Consider the following 13,902-nt stretch of genomic DNA (forward strand, 5'->3'; position numbering starts at 1 on the left):
AAATGTTTATTTTCCTTTTCCTTTATGGTTAGCTGTCATGAATTTGGGTGGAACTGCTACTTGGATGGACCCCAGACAGTTCTGTCTCTGTGCTGCAGCACATTCACTCCAACACTCACTAAATGAGCTGGCAGGTCAGGTGATGGTTGTTTCCCATTTCAAACTATTTAGCACCCTTGGCTGTTTCTTTGGTAACTGATATAATTCAGCCAAAAAACCCCAAACCAGTGACTGCTAATGCACATCCAACCCAGAGAGCAGCTAAACTTCCATGTTCTTGCACTGCCAGCTGTCAGCATTTACTGGACCTCTGAACCTCACCCCAAGCACAAAGGTAAGAGGAACTTTGTATTTCATGCTTCTTCTTTTCGTAGCTTTAAGTGTGTGGTGTAAATAACCTTTCCCACAAAGTCAGCTAATGTGAGCCTTCATCTCAGACGTGTATAATTTACAAACCTAAAACTGATGGGTTGTCCCATTTGTATGAATTCACATATGGGGTGAAAAGTTTGAATATTTTGGAAGGAGCTGATACATGCCCCACAAAGGACACTGTTAAATTTATTTATTTGTGCACCATTGTTGTTCTGGCAGAAAAACAGCTGTGTTGCCTCACTAACATCAAGTTCTGTAGGGCTACTTTGCTAGTGTACATTTCCACAATCTAATGTTAATTTTTGCAAATACAAATACTTTTCCTCAGAGAAAATATTTATTTCTTTTCTTTTAAAATTACCTTGAAGCAAGCTACAACTCAGTGTTAAAATAAATGTGTTAAAATGCTTTAAATTCCAGTAAAATATTTCTGAAATTTTTAGCGCTAATTGAGGGCACCTATGCAGGCACATAGTGCCTTCCACCAGCCCTGCAGAGTCTGAGAGCTGAATTATTAAGAAAGCTCTTTTGCTGGATTTCTGACAAATCACTTTAATGTGCCAAAATTGATTTGGCATGAAATCGTCAATAGACCCTCCAGAATACTAATAGCATTAAAGGCAGGGGCCAGAGCTGACAAACTTGCCTGGCTGGAGTTGGGTTCATAAATTAGCAGTGAGGTGTCTGAATTACAGCCCTCTGCTCCCAGCTGTGCTGTGTGTCTGTCTGTCCAGCTGAAGAGATTTCAACAAGGGGAATACTGGGGATGAGAAGACTTTAGTAATGGCTTTGCTTCTCCCCTCAAATCTTTCTCTACAAGCCTCAGGTTGTAGGTAATCACTCCAAACAGCAGCTAAACTACGATAGCTTTGTCCTTTTTTCCCCTCCCTTTGTTTTTGTTACAAATCCTCAGATCTTGGCTCTGAACACACATCTTCCTTCCATCCCCTGAGAACAGCAGCGCAGCCCCGTGCTCAGGGCAGAGAGCACAGAGCAGCTGAAGGTCACTGACCTCTTCTCCCAGCCCCACTCTGGGCACTCCTCATGGATGAACCTTTCCCAAGCTTCCCCTTTCTTGTCTGTAGGACAGCAGTGTTAGTGCTGATTTTCCATGCATGCTGAGAACATCTCTTGCTATATTCACCTACTTGCCTTGAAGCACAGATTTGCTGCAGGATCTTTGGTGTGTAGAGCAATCTTCCCCCAGCCAGTTGTGTCTATGGAATTGAAGAGTGTGAAGCAGCATTTGGACCAGAACTTTAGGCAGTAAGTACATATGTGCTATCTCTGTAACATTCAGGGACAGAAGCCTCAGGTGACATAAATCTGCTTCCTTCAACTTCATTGAATTTGAAATAATTTCCTGTGGTGGAGATATTGATTCAGTTCAGCTGAGGTCCAGGCCTGTGCCATTTCAGCAGCAGCATTTCCTAAAACAATTGGGAAATTTACAGTACAGGAGGAGCTCTGCAGCCAAGCAACAACAAAAGGCAGCTAAAACTGTCCTAGCTGATTAACAGAAATGAAAGCTGCTCAGAAACAAATCTGAGTATGAATTTGGAGCGCAAGAATTAATTGAGAAGGGGATTCTCTTTGTACTTCTTTTAGTAGGTCAGGCAGTTTATCCACTAAGATGCCTTTGAAGCTGCCAGCAAGGAAGGCATCACTGGAAAGATGAAACGAGCCAGTGAGTGAAGTAATCTGTGTGTCCTAAACCCTGCTATTCTGAGTGAATTAGTTGTGTGGTGAATAACAGAAATCTGAGCCAAAGGTGGTCCATTTCCCTTTCCAAAGAGAGGGTGAGGAAGGGATAGTTCTGGGAAAGGATGAGTGAGGGGTAGCTGTTGAGTTTGTGGGGGTCCCCAGGATGAGGTGAGAGATGAGAATCTGACTCCATGCTCTCAGAAGGCTGATTTATTATTTTATGATAATACATTATATTATTATTAAAGAATACTGTACTAAAACCATACTAAAGAAAGAGAGGGATACAGACAGAAGGTTTACAAGAATGAATAATAAAAACTCATGACTGACTCCTCAGAGCCTTGACACAGCTGATGGTGATTGGCCACTAAGTTAAAACAATTCACGTGTTTGGATAAACAATCTCCAGACCCCATTCCAGAGCAGCAAATACAGGAGCAGCAATCAGATAATTATTGTTTTCATTTCTCTCTGAGGCTTCTCAGCTTCCCAGGAGAAGAATCCTGGGCAAAGAGGATTTTTCAGAAAATATCATGGTGACAGGTAACGTGCAGCTTTTACTGCAAGAACAGGTGGGACACTGGGAGGCTGAGCTTCTGCCTCGTTCACACAGCTGTGTAAACATTTTTGTGGTGCTGCAGAGAACACCAAAGCACTGAACACAAACTCACAGCAAGGTGCTCCCATCCTGGTGCCACTTATTTGGTGGTGGGTCAGGCGAAAGGCTGTGGTCAAATCCCAGTGCCTTAGTGGATGGCTGTTCACAGAGCCACGAATTCAGTGGGAGTTTTACACTGATTTTAATAGAATGTGGCTTAAAAAGCAGATAAAGGCACAGGAACTGATCAGATGAATACAGGGGAAGGACTAGAACTCCTGCAGAGGTCAATGAGAGAAAATGTTTTCCCCAATAACATACAGAAAGGTATTTGAGAAAAAGAAATGTGCATTCAGAGTGAAGGAAATTGAGCGTTTGCTTTTTCTGGCCCCTGGCTGCTTGAAGATACTGACAGTAGAAAAATGCACTTTTTAAAGCTGTCTCTGTTTTTAGTGCAGAAGAGCAATACAGGATTTTTATCCCAAAGAGTGCACAAGTAAAAGAGATATTAGGATCCTGCAGTTCTGCTCTTGCTCATCAAAGAAGAAGAAGTGGAAGATCTGAGCCATCCTCTGCCTCCAGCATCCAACCTTGTACCTAAGGAATCACTCACCCCTCACTGAGGATCAGTTAGATATAAGAAATGGAGGAGAAAAGAATGCAGTCACAGGATATAGCACATTTTAGGAGTTAAAGTGTGAAAATACTACTTACTTTGCCCATAATTTTCCGTACCTATAGCTGGAAAACCAATAAAAGAGGCTTTTTGTCATAATGCTGTATTATGTTGTATTTATTGTTTTTTTCAGCCTAAAGTGCTTTGTGCGTGAGATTAAAAAGCTGCAAGTCTCAGGCCATCTGGCCAACCAAATGGATTTCATGTGCAGGATCACTGCCAGATGTATGCCAGTTGTAAGTTTAATTTTTGAACATATAAAGTGCCTGGGGCTCTGTCTGTTATTCAGAGGAAATCATGTTCCAGTTTTCCAAAACAATCCAGATACAGTTCAAGTTGAGGAGTATGGTCCATTCTCCTTCACCTGGTTTAAGGGCATATTCTTTGTTTCTCATAAAGAGAAAATGATGGCAGGAGAATTTTGAAGATACCTTATGTCTTAGGTGTATTCCATCTGTCAGACCTGATGGAATGGTGGGAAACACAGCAATAAGTTTTCTTAAGGACTTTCACTGAAATTGTCTAACTGAAGGATAAAATTCAGTACTTTAGACTAATTTGCACTTATTTGTGATCAACTCGGAGAATAAATGTTTTCGAGTATATAATAGTTTATGATATCTTAAAAGTGATATTTGATTTATTTTAAATGAGGAACTAATGGAAGATGAGATAGATTTTTAGCTTTACATACTCTAAGAAGGATAACATGCATTTAATTTTTTATTTTGCAAATGTTCTCACATAAGTCTGTAGCCTGGGATAGATATTGTGAAAATTAGGAAAGGTGTGAGCACAGATAGCTCTGGGCTTTGCAAACAGTTCTTGAGGATTTTGCTCAAAACACACCAGCTGAAATCCAGGGTAAAACAGGGTTTGGGTGATGGAAGACAGTGATTTGTGGGTCTGGCTCTCCTCCTGCCCACATAAGTGTATTTCTTCACAGCTGAAATCCTGGGGTTGAATTACTTTCTCCTAAGCAGACCTGAAGGCCCAATGAATCAGAGATAAATGTTTGGAAAGGAAAGACTGACTTATTTGTCAGGGCACAGTTATTCTTTGCCGCAGGGGAGGAGCTGGTGAAAGCCAGACACCCCCAGCACCAGGGGCTCCTGCAGGGAGTCTCAGGGCTTTTGAGAGGCACCAAAACTGGGACAGCCCAGCCCACCACACTGCCTGGGTTTGGCAATTTCCATCCCAGTCCAGTCAGAACATATGTAGGAAAAACCAAATGTTTGGGAGAGTGGTGGCCACACTGCCAAGAAGCAGAGCCTACAACAGGAATTTCTTTGCAAACGTCTCTAAATCTCAAATTAAATCTTGTCCCAAGAAAGGGTTGCATTTGGAATCAGCAGGTCTAATTGCAGCCATGCTCCTGGAGATTGATGAGAAGTTTTGGGGAGCAGCTCAGGAGGTTACCCTGTGAAAAGGGCTCCGTGACCTTTTGCATGCACCTTTCCAATGAAGGGCCATAAAAGAAAAGCTGGCACTATTATTTATAATCTATTTTATTCCTGAAAGTAATTTTCCCTGTGATATTAGCCCCTTTTTTTCTGCCACAGACTCATATAGGGGGTGGAAATCAGAGGAACCAAACAAATAGTAGATTTCATAAAGTAAGGAGCAGCAAATTGAGCAAAAGGAGGATTATGAGGACTAAATCTTTTGTTCAAAGAGTGATTAAAAAGCATTAAGTTGGATGAAGTCAATCTAGAGCTTAACTGAGTGAACCTTCTGCTCTGTTTTTCTTCTGTTTGGTTTTACATGTATTAAGAAATTAAAGGAGTGGGAGAGACCTCTTGAGGACTGCTGAGGCTGGGGCTTTTTAGAAAATAATAGTTGAGCAAAACCAGTTGGACATAAGCTCTTTTTCCTGGTTTCCAGGCAATGTAAATTGTCCTGGCCAGCTGTGTCCAAGAGCAGCAAGAACAAGTTCAGGCTCCCTTCCAGCAGAGGACTCCACTCACACCCAAAATGTGTGTGCTGTGGGGATTCCTCCAGGCAACGAAATTCCGGGATTTGTGTCCTCCTCTCACCATGGCTTAAGTGAAAACCATTCCCTGTCCAAGAGCAAATACAGCTGCAGTCCATTGCTGAAACTGGGGAGCTGTCAGGGTAATTGCTATTTGCTTTGCATTCAGAATACCTTTTTAAATGTTTTTGTGGATTTAAGATTAAATCTGCACAAGAGGAGGGCATCCAACTTGCAGGGTGATTCGCCTTACAAAAAATTGTGCATTTAGAGGAGCACAGCTCCTTTGCAGGACAGAGCTAAAGAATGAAGTAGGAGTGGTCAGTGGCTGCTATGCTGTAGCCATGGATGCACATCAAGAGACATTAAACCCAGAAAATAGATTTCTGCACTCTGCTTTGGTGTGGCCTTTGGAAAGCTCTGAGCCTTCTTTCCACACTGTGCTAGACAGAAAGATCAAGGGTGCGGGACAGAGTGCAGCTGTAAAGACAAGCAAAGTAGTGCTTGTGTATTTACTCACTTCATTGTCCTCTGCTTAGTCTGGTTTTAAGTGACTTGCTAGTTTGATTTAAAGCTGATTGCTAATTTCAAAATCATCTGTCTCCTGCCATTTGCCATCATGGGCTCTTTGGTCTGTACGTTTTTGTATCATCCCAGTTTGGCTTCTTTGATCTGAAATATTTCATTTCTGGTCTTTGAAGTCCTAATGAACATGGCAATTTCCATCTTCACTTCTGGAAAATGCTGCTCTTGGACAGCAGCTGTGTCCCATTGCTCTGCAATGTGGAGTGACAGCTCATAACAGAGCAATGCAAAACTCTCCCAGTGCCAGCAACACTAAACTGAGTTGTACAGGGCAAAAAAATATTTGCCCTGAAGCCTTTTGCTCCCCTTGGATCTTACCTTCTCCCTTGACTCACACTCCTCTTTTTAATGAAAACCAACAGAAGGACTGTTCCCCATGAGGCACTTGAACAGAGATTGGAGGAAAGCTATTTTCCTTCCAACAGATTTTTTTGTTGTTCCATCACCTTTCTTACTCTCTGACTATGTGAAAACACGTCCTTCTCCCCCAGAGAGAGCTCACAAGTGCTCTAGTGCCTATGGCACAAGCCCAGGGCAGAAGGTACTGAGTCTTCAGTCTGGAACTTCCCAGAGACTGAGCTCAGCTCTTGCACAGAGCAGGGACTGATTGTCCTCACTCCCCTCTTCTTCCCCTCTGACCATTCTCTGAACTCTCCCCCCAAAATCACTATTATTCCCATGGAAATTTGCTTAATCAGCCAGCTAACAAAAAGCTCCATGTGCTTCTTCTAGCCAAGAAAGTCAAAAAACTGGAACAGGACTTGAAGAAGTCTGTTAGCTCTGAGTATAGGGGATACACATATTTATATAGGCTTTTTTTCTTTTCTCTCAAGTACAGTGAATTATCATGGAATCACAATGTCCTCTCGGAACTGCTTTTCCAAGGGATGATGCTGTATAAATCATGAAAACTAGACATGGAAAATATTGAGTAGGTCTCCTGGTCCAGCCATCTGCCAGGAGAAGATTGTTCCCTGCAGAATTTTCCCCATTGCTCTGCTGTAGCAAAGTACAACAGAGATGCTTTATCTGCAAAAGAGCTCCACTCCTCTTTATAGTCCTGCAGAACTCATTATCTTTAGTTACAGAGAAATGATTTTACTCCCCTGTTACAGAATAGGGCCCTTCTGTCCACAGCATTGCAAGTTTGCCCACATCCCCAAAACCACAAGTATAAAACTTCATATGGGCTTGCAGCTTGATAATTAAATCAGAAATATATCTTATCCTCTGCCATCACATAAACTTCCCTTGCTTAGCACATTGATAACTAACCAGCTACCCCTTGATTACTCCCCCATGAATAAAAGGCAGCACAGCCTGTGAGGTTGAAGCAGAGAAGGAACATTTCATTACCAGATCCTCTCCCTCTTTGCCAGAAGCTACCAAACAATAAAATGGAAAGGAGAGCTATAGCTTGTGACATCTGTCAGTGCAAGTAGCCTTTGGTTCAACCTGGGCCGTTATAAATATTATATTTGAAGTATTAGCAAGAGCAGATTGGATTGCAGCAGGTCCAGAATGAGGCAGCCTGAAGGCTGGCAATAAAACTGGGAGAAATGAAATGCTTTGGCATAGGTGTCTTCTGCTTTGCATTGTAAAAGGAATGATGAGGGAAGAGGGAAACCTTTCAGTCTGATTCAGCTCATCTGGAACATTTATTTAGAAGAGCCATTTTTGCCACCCTGGCAAGGATGGACCATGCCTGCCTGGGCAAACACAGTGACACAGACAGCATCCTCACAACATCTGTTTAATTACCCACAGCACTCTTCTGTGCTTCCCTATTGTATTTGTAGGGAAGTCCCGATGAAGGAAGGAATGGTGAATCTGACTCCATGTTCTCAGAAGGCTCATTTATTATTTTATGATACTATATTATAATAAAGAATACTATACTATACTAAAGAATACAGAAAGGATACTTACAGAATGCTAAAAAGATAATAATGAAAACTGGTGACTCTTTCCAGAGCCCTGACACAGCTTGGCCCTGACTGGCCACTGAGTGAAAACAACTCACAGCAGAATGCAATGGAACAATCACCTGTGGGTGAGCAATCTCCAAACACATTCCACATGTGAGCACAACACAGGGGAAGCAAATCAGATAATTATTGTTTTCCTTCATCTGAGGCTTTTCAGCTTCCCAGGAGAAAAATCCCGGGCAAAGGGATTTTTCAGAGAATGTGAGTGCCACATTTCCCTGCGTGTGCAGCTCTGTGTTTAGCTGTGTCTGCATAATCTCTGGATGTGGACTCAGCCCTCACCTGGGGCACGAGCTGGGAGTGCAGGTTCAGCTTGCTTCATGGGTGACCCAGTCAGAATCTGAGGGGCACAGTCTGGAGACATTTGGGTACTGAAAGATATAAAAATACTTGCAAACTCTTGGTTTCACCCAATGGGAGCTCCTGAACTGCCGTTTAGTTTTTGTTCTCCTGTTTAGAGATATCAATGATTTTAGAAATCTGGTTCTAGTCTTTGCATCTTGGTCCCCCACCTGTGTTATGGAGAGGAAATTATTTCTCCAGCCTAAAATTTTGAGAAGATAAGAAACCTCTGGCAGAGGTCACGAGCCCCCCAGCTAAACAGGAAAATTCATTATGTACATTGAAATCCTTCAAAGGAACAATCAAATGAGTGTGAACATGTCTCAAATTCCATTCTGTTACTGCAATTTTAGGTGTTACTTGTAAACAAAAACTTTCTAGCAAAAAGTTTAATTTTTTAGGTTCATAGTGGAATTAAAAAAAAAAAGGAAAACAGAAAACTAAAAATCCTTTAACATTTTTCCTCCAGCAATGAGACAACAGAGCAGACAAAAATTATTGAAGTCATGGACATTTCCACACCACTAAATAAACCCTCTGCCTTGGCATACATAGGGGATTAGGAAAGAGAGATGCCAGAAATTGGCCTAGACTATATTTCCCTAGAGGCATAGAGAGATATTGAGGGAAATCACTACCATTCCACTACATGTGATTAAGAAATTGGGATTCTTTTTCTCATTTTAAGAATGCAACAGAATGGATGGGAGCCACCAGAGAAAGCTGATGGCTAAGAAGAGTGGAGAGAAATCATTCCAGTCAATACTTCAGAAGTGTGGACTTGCATTGTTTGCTCCACAGCATTTTTATTAGAGCAGAAATGCTCATCTAAGGGAGAATTGATCATCTTGGGCAGAAAGATGTTATAGACAAATATTGGCTGATGAGAAGCTCAATGTGACTCAGCAAGGTGCACTTCCCAGGAAGCCAGCAGAGCAAGGAGATCCTGCCCCTCTGTTGTGCTCTCTTGAGACCCCATCTGCAGCTCTGCATCCAGCTCTGGGGCTGCCAGCACCAAAAGGACATGGATCTGTTGGAACAAAGATGGGGAAGAGCCAGGAAGATGCTCTGGGGACACACTGAGAGACTTGGGGCTGTTCAGCCTGGAGGAACAGCTCCAGGGAGACTTCAGAGCCCTTTCCAGTATTTAGCAGCACTCCAAGAGAGCTGGAGAAGGACGTTGGACAAGGACATGGAGTGACAGGACAAGGGGCAATGGCTTTAAACTGACAGAGGGCAGGGTTAAATTAGATATTATGAACAAATTCTTCCCTGTGAGCCTGGTAAGGCCCTGGCACAGGTTGCCCAGAGAAGCTATGGATGCCCCATCCCTGGAAGTTCCAAGGCCAGGCTGGACAGGGATTTTACAGCCTGGCCCAGTGGAAGTTGTCCCTGCCCATGGCAGAGGAGCTGGAACTCAATGATCTTTATGGTCCCTTTGAACCCAAACCATTCTATGAATCCATGAAGTGTATATTTAATCACCCTCTTGTTACTCTTTGCAAGGACTTTCCTCTCATTTCAAGTTGAAGATTGGTCTAATCTGAAGAGCACTTGGCACAAAAAGGCACTTGAAGTTTTCTGCTTAAGGACATGCAGTTGCTCAGGCTCTTTGAGCAGCTTTAAATAGGTGCTGTGGAGGGCCAGTCAAGAGGCTGCATTATCATCAGCTTTCACCTGAGGGCAAACCCAAATACACTGCTGACCTTAGATGGATCAGAAGCACTGGCTGTCAAACAGATGGCAGCAAAATATCCCTGCCTGCTCTGCTGCTGTTAACCCCTTGTGCTGTTGTGCCTGCCTGACAAAGCACGCCAGAGCTAAGCTGTGTTTGTGGGGCTGCCATCTCCACAAGACAGGACAAACCAGTCCCACACCCCACACTGCAGTTATCCATGTCCACCCAAGGACTGGGGATTATTCTTCATCACCACCCTGACTCCCCTGGGCTGTCATTTTGCTATTTTGGAACACCTGGCTGCAGCTCAATGGTGACCCATGTTGGTGCCAGCAAATGACCCCCTCATGGGCAGAGGTGTCCTGCACCTCGGTGAGAGCAGGATGTCTGTCCCACCTCCACAGGTGACACAAATGTGTGGTGTGGCATGTCCCTGCCCTGCCTGCTGCTGTGCTTTGACGGGTTCTGGCCCAAAAGGCAGGGCCATGAACAGGCTGTACTTGAGCACCATCCTGCAGGGATTCTGTCCTGTGCCAAGGCAGCAGGTCTGGCCACACAGCCCCTTGCTGTCCCTTTGCTACAGACAGCTGCTGTCTGGGGACATATCTGTGTCCCCTGAGCAGCACAGGGTACATACAGCCCTTTCCCTCCCCTGACTTCTCCCTTCGCACTCGATTCTGCAATTTGTGCCTTGGCTCCCTTCCTAATGACTGTATTATTAGCTCTATTTGCATCTGCTCTCAGCTCTTTATTTTGCATAGAATTATTTTGGCTGCTCTACATACCACAAATTGAGTAGCTGAACCAAGTCCACAAACCCTAACAGAGAAAGCAGGAGGAGCAGGGCTCTGTCTGACCACCATGGCTGTCACCCTGACATGTGCCACCACCCCTGGGCCAGGCCTGCACCCTGGCTGTCACCCTGCTGCGCCTCTGCACGTGGCACAGCCAGGAGCAGGGTGACCATATGGCCCGAGGCAGCTGGGCCATATGAGCCTCCATTTGTGACACCTAGTCTGTGCTTCCTGAAACACAGAAGGTGTTTAATATGTTAGCTGTCACTTTATGGCTTATTCCAGCCTTAATTACCAAGCCAGGAACGGTGCACAAAAGCTGTCCTCTTGAACGTGCTCCCTGCAGGAGCAGAGGCTTCATCCCTTATCAGAGTGCTTCTCCATTGGTGACCAGGACACCTGAGCAAAGCAGCATTCCAGGTGGCTGGTCCTGCTGTTTGTCACCTCCCCACTGTCCCTTCAGCAGCATTCCAGGTGGCTGGTCCTGCTGTTTGTCACCTCCCCGTTGTCCCTTCAGCAGCATTCCAGGTGGCTGGTTTGTCACCTCCCCATTGTCCCCTCAGCAGCCCATCAGTGCTGTGGAGTTTGGGTGCAGCTCATGGAAATGTGAGCAGAAAAGTGTGGGAGAGGTGTACAGGGCCCTCTCTGACGGGCTTGTGGAGGGAAAAGGGTCTGTGGGGCTCCAGTTTTCTCCTGGTATTCCGTCAGCTTCAGGCCACAGAGTTCTCTTATTTAGGTGTGAAAGGGACAAAGTCATCCTGAATTCACTTCTCCCCGGCTGGGTTTTGGAAAGGCCTCCTTTACCTACACAGATTCCCAAAACAAGTCTCTGGAGATGCCTCAGTGTGATCAGCACCAGCATGAGCTGCTCCCCCCTGCCCATCACCTGCCCCCATGGGAATTTCTGTCTGCACCTGCAGATTGCCTCTGGGTGGAGGGACTGACCTGAGGAACAGGGGAGGAGCCCCCAGCTTCTGCTATCCTGGGACCAAAGGCTTCTCAAAGGTTCTATTTCCTTCTGGCTTGCTGGAAATTTTTGAGGGAAAAAAGAGAGGAAGTGAATTAGGAGATTCCCTAAAAACAAATGAAACAGAAATACGTCATTGCCTAGGGAAAAGCGAGGAGGAGCTGGGTGGATAGAAGCAGAAATTATCTTTATTTGGCTCTTCTCTTCCCACTAAATAAAGCCAAAAGCTGGGAAAAAAATAACAATTGCCTATCTATGAAGTTTTGGAAGAGGAAGGAGCAGAGGTTATGTGTGTGTTGTTACAAGAAAGTATCACCTTAAAAGAGTTTTCTACATAATTTTACTCCCCTCCCAGACAATCCATTGTTTTAGCAGCAAGCTGGGATTGTTGGTAGACAAAAGCCCACTCTCCACCAGAAAGAACTCTATGAAAGCTGCACACAGTTTTTAATGTTTAATGACACAAAATCAATTGGAAGTGGTTGCTGGCTTCCACAATCAATTTTAGGAGATCTCTCAGAGAACAGGAGAAAGTGGGAGAGTTTCCATTAGCCCTGGAAATCTCATCAGCAATAGGAAAATGGTGATAAACAACCCTCCACTCCAATAAACATATTAATAAACTTGTCCTCACTCATTTCTCATGTCTCTGTGAGAGGATACAGTTTTGTCACCAGGAAGGTCACATTTTGGTCTCAATTCCATCCTTTCTTTGCACAAACGCTCAAAACATCCCTGTGGTTGTGGGTGCCTTGAGAGAACCACAGCTCATATTTCCTGCCCCATGAGCTGTCCCAGGTGCAGGAATGTCTGAGGGGAATATCCTGATTCCCTTCTTGTTCTTTTGTGTAAATAAACCTCAAGGTGCCTCTCCCACTGTGAGAGGCACCTTGCCAAAACCGTGTGAGTTGCTGCTCTGCCCCACAGACGAGTGGGGATGGGCTCAGGGGGGAAATGTGGAGCTCCCTGTCCTGGATGGAGCCAAACTCACCCAAACACTCACAGGTGGCCACGCTCAAGGGTTTTTCTGTCAAGGAGAAGCTTCCTGCTGATTTTGATGGGGTTTGTGCCATTTGCCAAGCTCAATGCTGCATGGCAGCTTTTTGTGCCCTTGTTTTGCGCAGACTGGGAAAGTGTGATGCCTTCTGCGAGCTGGAATCTGGGGGATTAGGGGGAAAAAAAGGGAGAAAGGTTATTTTTTTTTGTGCCTTTAAAACACTAAGGACTAAGCAGAGTTAGGAACAGCCCTGTTTTAATCTCAGTGCAAAAGAAGAGGCTGTTTTCGTGTGTTGCAGGTTTGCCCCAGGACTCCAGCTGAGTGAAGTCAAGGCAGGGTTTGTAATGCACAATTTAATCAGTGAATTTGTGGATCTCAAAAGGCGTGCTTAATTTAATATTGTTTCTAATAGCTATTGTCTTCATGCCTGCCTGTTCCCCCGGTGTTTTTCCCTTTTGTAATTACTTGAATGGGCATTTCCAGGTGCACTGCATATATTAGCAAGCATTTTCATTTTAGTAATGAGCGAGATGCTTTCAGTGTTTATTTCTTCATTGCCCTAATACTTACTTTATTAAAGATCCTGATTCTTCTAAAGGAGAAAAATTAGCATTTACCACTCCTTTCTACTTCATTTACCTCTTCTACCTTATGATGTCCTCAATAAAAGAGGATTTAAATTACTTATTGGCCAGGGTTAGACCAGATTTACACTATCAGAGAAAAATAAAGCAGAGAGGGGATGCTTGGTCAGTCATAGAGTGGTTTGGGTTGGAAGGAACTTTTGAGATCATCTCATTCCAAGCCCCTGCCATGGGCAGGGACACCTTCCACCAGACCAGGTTGCTCAGGGCCCCATCCAGCTTGGTCTCAAAGGCTTAATGCCTCTCCTTACCCTTACTGGGATGAGAACTGAGCACCTGTTGAACTCAGAGCCATTCCCCTGAATGTCAGGGCTTCAGAGCTGGTCTAAGCTCTGCAAGGGGCATCTGCAGTGCCCCTTTCCTGGCCTTATTACCATCCCTTATGGTTGAAGTGCATTTTTGCACACCTTGTGTGCAGCCTGGGGGCTCCTGGGGTGCAGGAGGCTGAGCCTTGCCTGGCCAGCCCAGGCTGCTGATGAGTGCTGCAGCAGGATTCCAGCATCAGCTGACAGCCTTCAGCCAGCACTGAGCAGCATTTATTACACATGCACAACAGCCCTCTGCCACATGCCAGTCCAA

This window comes from Fringilla coelebs (genome assembly GCF_963513975.1).
Source record: "Fringilla coelebs genome assembly, chromosome: 7".
Taxonomy (NCBI): domain Eukaryota; kingdom Metazoa; phylum Chordata; class Aves; order Passeriformes; family Fringillidae; genus Fringilla; species Fringilla coelebs.